Below are 7,502 nucleotides of genomic sequence, written 5' to 3' on the forward strand. Positions count from 1 at the left end.
TAAGGACTACAGTAGTGTTTTCTGCTGGGCTGGTGAGACAATGATCAATGTTCAAAGCCATGGTTTCTGCTGCCAGTGTGTGTTTTTTTGGCAGATTTTTCTCGCCAAATGTAATTATGAAGAAGCCATGAACCTTTTTCTCTTACAGTCTCCTCAACATTTATTGGCTTTCCTTGGTAAATATGAGTAACAAGCGTTATTAAATTCACCTTTTGGGGAATAAACTTAGTCCCACGCTAATAAAATGAGAAATAATCCAACCTTTGTTCGACGTACATTTATTCTGAGAAAAATAAAACTCATCAAGAGATAATTATTTTAAACAAAACCACATGTGGCACACAATTATTGGTACCCCTGCATTTAATACTTTGCACAACCTCCCGTTGCCAATAAAACAGCACAGAGCCTTCTCCTGTGGCAGTTTATAAGGTTGGAGAATACAGAGCAGGATATTTAAGGCCCAACCTCTTTACAGAATCTCTCAAGGTCGTCCAGGGTCCAATGTCCTCTCTCAACTCTCCTCTTTAGCTCACCCAACAGGTTATCTATGGGGTTCAGGTCAGGGGACTGAGATGGCCATGGGAAAAGCATGATTTCGTGTTCAGTGAACCATTTTTGTGTTGATCTGGACATATGTTTTTGATCATTGTCCTGCTGGAAGATCCAATGATGACCTGGTTTTAGTTTCTTGGCAGATGCAGCCAGATTTGGGTTTAAAATGTCCTGGTATTTCATGGAGTGTATGACCCCATGTACCCTAAAGATATTCCCTGGTCCTTTGCATGACAAACAGCCCCCCAAATAATGTATTGTCATGGAGGTGGCGTCTGATGGTAGTTTTGGAGACCTCATGACACAAAGATGCTATGTTTCTCTGTTACTCTCCGATAGCGATCCTTGGGGATTTGTCCTCCTCAAAGTGCATGGGGGCAAAATAAACTTGGGTCATCTTCCAAGCAATTTTGTTCAGGTTGGTTGGAATGAGATGGCCTTTGTGCCACCTCATATTTATAACCAAGTGAACATGGATTACTGCTTGAAAGTTTCTAAACACTTCTAAAACATAAATGAAAAGATGCTTTAGGTACATTTGGTTTCTAAGAATTTCTAGGGGTGCTTATTATTGTGGCACATGTGGTTTTGTTAAATTCATTATTTCTTTCCTCAGAATAAATTTACTTAAATTAAAGGTTGGATTTTTCCAAATGTTTTCAGTGTAAATATAACCTAATTCACCAAGTCCTTTTCACTCATCTTTTCAAGGCTGCCAGTAATTGTGGAGGGGATTGTATTTTGTTGGACTTGAGTGCTGGGTGCAGTACCACTGGGTGGCTTTTAATGTATGCTTTTTTATCGACAGCAAAACAAGGCTGTTGTATGGATTCTTTTTTCTTTTTTTACCAGAGTGTTTCTTATCCTACCGCAAAACTCCTTTAAACTGATGAGGGCTTCTCACAGGACAGACAGAGGCCCCCAGTGCACTTAGTTGTGGAGTCCGTCCGGTCCGTGGTGTCCTTCTGTCACTGCACATTTTGCATTGTCAGTGCTCTGAGACTCGGAGGGGCTGTGTGGAAGTTGGAGTGGAAAAATGGAAGTGCATTTCTCTCTGTCTTTTACGCAGAGTGAAATAAATAAAATAAACTAACTGCCTGTGCTATTTGTGGGAACAATCCCAATGGCAGACTCACCTTTCAATTCATGCACAGCAGCACTGTTTTTATACACACCAGATTCCTACCAACTCTCTGTTTGGCTTGCTTTTAGACTCCGTAGACTCAGGGCTTGCTGGTTTCAATAAAGATGATAAAGCATCTCTTTCTCCCATCACTGGTCCATGTCCAGTGAACAAACATTCGAACGGTAAAATATTCCTGGGTATTTGTTGGCCTATTTCAACTCCTAGTTATTAGTCTATTTTTAAGCACCTCATTAGGCATGAGCAGGCCATGTCTGTGTTGTGAAGCAGAGCAGACCAAACATAGGTTATTTACTTATTATCAGGTTATTTATGCAGCTTCAAGGATAACGATGTTGCTTATTTAGTTTATGCATGCAATTTAAATTCATCAGCTACACAGCAATTGAAATGTTACTTGTCGGTGAGCAGGCCGAGGTCATTCTATCGACGCATGCAAAGCCAGAGCACATCGTCAGCCATGTTACAGCAGTAGCTGCAGAATAACAGCAGCAACATTAATATTAATACATCAGAATTTGTAACATCATGAACAATTATTGTTGATTACCATAGAACAATGTTGGCATGTATGACTCCTGACATCATTATTGGACTAGCACAACGGGGATATTTTTACTTAAAAGACAATATCCATTAATGAATGTGTTATGAATGAACAGCTGTCATTAGTTAGCATGCTACTAAAGGGACTCCAATGTTGTCATGATCCAAACCTTGCTCCAATTACGTCCATCAGCAGGAAATGCCGGTTTGGTCTATATAAAGCTCTGTAGACATAATAGAGGATAATAGAGAATAAAGCTGGCATGGCTGGTTTGGGTAAAGGACCTGCTCTACAAACACAGACACACCCAGTAAATACAGACACACATACTGTATATTACAGGCACACATCAACTGCCTCTCAATTCACTAGACAGCCATTAACATAAATCTGTAGTGTTTTTCAATGCGAACATCCAAAATCAAACATTATTTAGTAACCTTACTTAAAACATACTTGATTGTGTTTCTCAGAGAACACTAAATATGTTCAAGCTGTGAATCTTATTTTTTCTCTCACTGCCAGTGGCAACAACCTTTTAAAAAGCCAATTAGTCAGTCATTTTAATAGCCATCATTCACAAATGGCCTTAGAAAAAGATTCAGTAATCAACCGAATAATGAACTTCAGCACGACATCAATAGTTCCGCCATGCTCCGCCTTCATAGAATATCTAGCTGGAGGATAGTTCCTGCACTCACCTCACTTTACGGGAGTTGGATTTACTCCCGATTAGTTGGAATCTTTTACTGAACAGCACAAAGATAATAGATGTTAGACCTTGCTAGTTTTTGTCTGTTTTTCATTATAGTGTGATGTCTAGACGAGTAGTACATGATGAGGCAGAGTGCAATCTGACTGAAACACCCCCCGCCATTACCCCGTCAATTTGCATCTTGCTTTCCTGAGCAGTACCTCTTCCTGCAGGCAATCAGGAGTGTGATAAAAGCTCCCAGACACTGAGATGGTCTAAGTCTAATGGAGCTCATTCACAGCCAGCCGAACCCATCAGGAAGAGGCATTAGGTAGCCTATGAGCCCAGAACAGCCCAGACGGAACAGCAAGACACAGACTCAATGCACAATCTTTATAGATTCCAATATGCTGTGCTTATTTGTTTGGACTCAAAGTTCTGTTGCTGACCATTGAATAGTCTTTAAATGAACAATGTCTGTAATAGTTTTGAAATAAACATGTCTGGATCATAAAAGGGATTATAACACTACACATTACTCAGACCAACAACATAATTGGATTATAGTGTCCTGTTTGTGCAGCATGACATCACCACGGTTTTAATTTGTTGTATGCAGTTGTAACTTCAGTTTTAAGTTGTAGTGTGATAAAAATGAATTGAAAGCAGAGCCAAGAGCCAAACAAACATTAGATCAAAAGTGATGGGTGTGACCACTGGTGTTTTGTATGGAGAATCTTTGGATACATTTATTGACTTTTGCCTCATCTGAAACATAACCTGGCAACCTAACGGCACTGTTTGAAATACAGTGTGTGGAATAGCAGAAGACTACTAAAAATACTTCAATGACTACTAAATACTACAGGGCAACTAGGAGTTGCTTGCTTGTTGCTTGCAAAACTGTCTGTTGAACAGATGATGAATTTGCTGAATAGGACAAAAGTTTACTGGTCTAGAATTACAGCCTGCACCTTTAACAAGAAAAGAACCTTTAAAAAGACCTTTAATGTTCTCTCTAAAGACAGCTACTGTGCATCCTGTTTTGTAGTTAAAGCAATATGTTTTTTTTATGTAGATGAAGGTGTAAGCAACATTGTCATTAAATGCAGTTTTTTAATAATCAGTGAATGTCTAACACAAATCTTCAAAGTAAATGTACATTGTTTTGTTTTTCACAGAAAAAAAAGAAACATTTTTGTAAGCACATTTCTGCATACACCATAACATCCCCGTCAGGTGCAAGATTGGACATAATTTTACTGAGGGGAAAACTGATTGCCATGTAGTTTCTGCTGTGCAGAAAACGATCCTAAACATGACCTAATTGGCATCTCCAAGCACCTGTCGTTCCATCATGTCTCTCCAAACCATCAGCCCTCCGTTTGTTTGGAAGAAACTCACACAAACACACAATCTTATACAGAATGGCTCTTTTTTTTTAATGAGCAGGTTCCATGTCGCTTTTCATAAATAGGCAAAGACGTCCCATATGGCATATATTCACAGACCATTCTCTGGCAAAAGGAATGCACGTTTGGAAAGATTAAACAATGAAACCACAAACAACCAGTCCTCAAATAAAACGAAATAAAAACTGGAAGTGATTTGAGAAACCCATGTTCGATGATGAGGTTTGTGAATAGGTCATGGCATTCCTTTAATACATTTGTATTTTAACATGTTCTTTTAAAGCAATTATCAGTAATGCAAACCCCTTTTATTTATTTGTCCATTTCTGAGATTCATACCAGCATGTAAACTTTAAGGCCGCTTCTATGTCACTGAGTACACGAGATGAATAAAAATGGCGAAGCCTCAGTGGCACCCATAGAAAACAGCATTGATCATGACGGATTACTTACTATACAAGCCATTTATCAATTATATCATGTGGATGATTTGTTGACAAACCTAATTTTCTGCAATGTCAGGACAAAGAAAACCAATGACGTCATTTGAATTCTGCTGACATCTTCCCTTCTCCCATAACAAACATAACAATAATAAAAAATACGACAACACAAAAACACATTTGACCAAAAGACGGAGAAGTGGAAAGTATGTCTTTGAGGGTAAGCACAAAGTAATCAAAACATGCAGCAGATAGTCTTCCTTCAGATGCCACAGGGTGCACCCACCAGGACATTTGGCAGCTCAATCGCCTGATTGATCTCCATCCTCCCCTGCCGTTACCACGGAAACATATATGGCAAAATACAAGCAGAAACAATTCACCTGCACTAAGCAAGTGGGTTAACAGACATCCCACATGCCATATGTCTAGAGCAAAGTGAACAGTGACCCTTTAAAAGCAGAGTCATCCCTCCATTCAGAGATTAAAGGGGAGTTGGGGCATTTAATGTCCATTCAACCCAAGTTTCAAATAAAGCTTCTGGTTATCCCTTCGACAGTTCAGATTGGCATCTGATTGATGAGGGTGAAAAGAGCTGAAGATCAATCCAACTGGCCAATCAACCAAGGCTGAAGGCGGACCATTCAAGGGACTTTTTTTTTTATTTGGCTCTTTGCGGAGTTGAAGTAGTTTTCTTGTAACTTTCATGAATAGGTTCAATTTAAAAAAAATGTTAAAGACCTGCAGAATGACACTACACATCCTGTCATATATATATATATACATCCATATATTTATCCAAACTCTGGGAAGTTAACTCACTTTATGTTAATGGCTGTCTAGTCAAGTTTAAGATAACAAGGTTTTGGGTTGACTCCCATGTAAATTTGTGGTATTGAAATAAACAAGGTTATGAAACTATTGCAACAGGAATGTGTCAAAACAACCACAAAACAAAAAGGTCCCCCCTCACAATAGGAATACTTACACCTCATATACTGCTCTTAGCATGAACTTGACATATCAAATAAAAACAACAAAAATAACAAGGCTAAAAAATTAAAACGTATAAAATATATGTATATACACACACACACACACACACACACACACACATACACACACCGGTATTAATATAAATTAAAAAAATATATATAAACACACTGGTATCGAACAATATACTTGGCCACCTTCAACTGCACTCGCATTACTTGGGTACTTAACCTTCATAACAGATGCTAATGATGAAATGAACCATCCCCAATGCATTACAATGAACAGCAGGGGACTCTTCCACCACCATTTTGGGTCATTTTGGGCTGCGTGTCCTGAACAGTTCAGGTGGCTTGAGTTTGAACATGAATAAGAGGCAACAACTCTTATACTGGCAACCACTGACAGCCACTCCACACTGAACAGAACCATACAAAACTAAAATGATGGCAACAGAGCGGACAGAGCTAGGATAACAGAGAGCGAACAGAGGGCTAACACACTCACAACTTAACCAAAGGAGTCCCTGAAAGTGCCCCGACACATGCCCACACACACACACACACACACACACACACACACACACACACACACACACACACACACACACACACACACACACACACACACTTTTTAACGGATGTCATGCCTTTTTACATTACCCCAAGAAACCTCACAGACACCTAGATAAAAGCTCTACTGAAGACTTGAAGAGCCGACTAAAGTCAGTGTTCGTATGTGTGAGTGTGTGTGTGTGTGTCTACTTGTGTGTGTACGTGCGGAGACTCGCTAGGTGTCGTGTGCTAGGTGTCGTGCAGCATTGGCCGGCTAGAGGAAACTACACCTTATGGTTAGGCAGGTGCAGGCCACAGATTTACACCCTTCCTTTGTGCTTCCTTTGTGCACAACATTTTCAATTCTCAGTCCACAACCAAACACACTGTACGAAACAAACATGGACATACATATACACATGAACGTCTACGAACACACACACTGAGCCTCAGCCACAGATCATGGTCTTGTCCTCCTTGCCACATTTGGGCCAAGGGACCAAGCATGGCCCCGACAGAGTCCTGATTACCCGTTTTGCACACAGAGGAGTCCAGTTCCTCTAGATAAGGCCGGCCCATCCTCTGCTTCTCCTTCTGCCTCTGGAGTAGAGGGGGTGCCTGGCCACCAACCATGGCAACGCTTGAGTAGTCTGGACCGCCTTGCCCTCCAAGTATAAAAACAAAGCTAGCCTAAAAAGCGCCATCACAATGTCCATACATTCATTGAGCCTTGGTTGAGCTAGTGTGGAACATTACATCAGAGAAAGAGAAAACCAGCCCTTGTTTGTATAAAGGAATAACTGTAAGGCAACAGTGTCCATGCAACAACAATCATCAGCTCTGGGCCTTGTGTCCTCAGAGAAGAACTTCCCAGAATGCAACACTCTAGTGTCCCTGTGTGCAGTGCATTTGCACCAGACACAGATTGTATGCATGCACAGGTATATGAGAATATAGATAGAGATAGAGAGAGAGAGAAAGTATACATATGTCGTACATACATGGATGCAAACATGTTTAAGTGGCCAACGGCCTTACACCACACAAACATTTCCAGAGCTGAGCGAATACGATTGCGTTCCTTCACAAACAATAAGAACATATTAAAAAAGGACAAATGCAACAAAGAGTTCAAGAGGTCACCTTTGTGTGGCAGTCTT

The sequence above is a fragment of the Sprattus sprattus genome (genome assembly GCF_963457725.1).
Source record: "Sprattus sprattus genome assembly, chromosome: 4".
Lineage (NCBI taxonomy): Eukaryota > Metazoa > Chordata > Actinopteri > Clupeiformes > Clupeidae > Sprattus > Sprattus sprattus.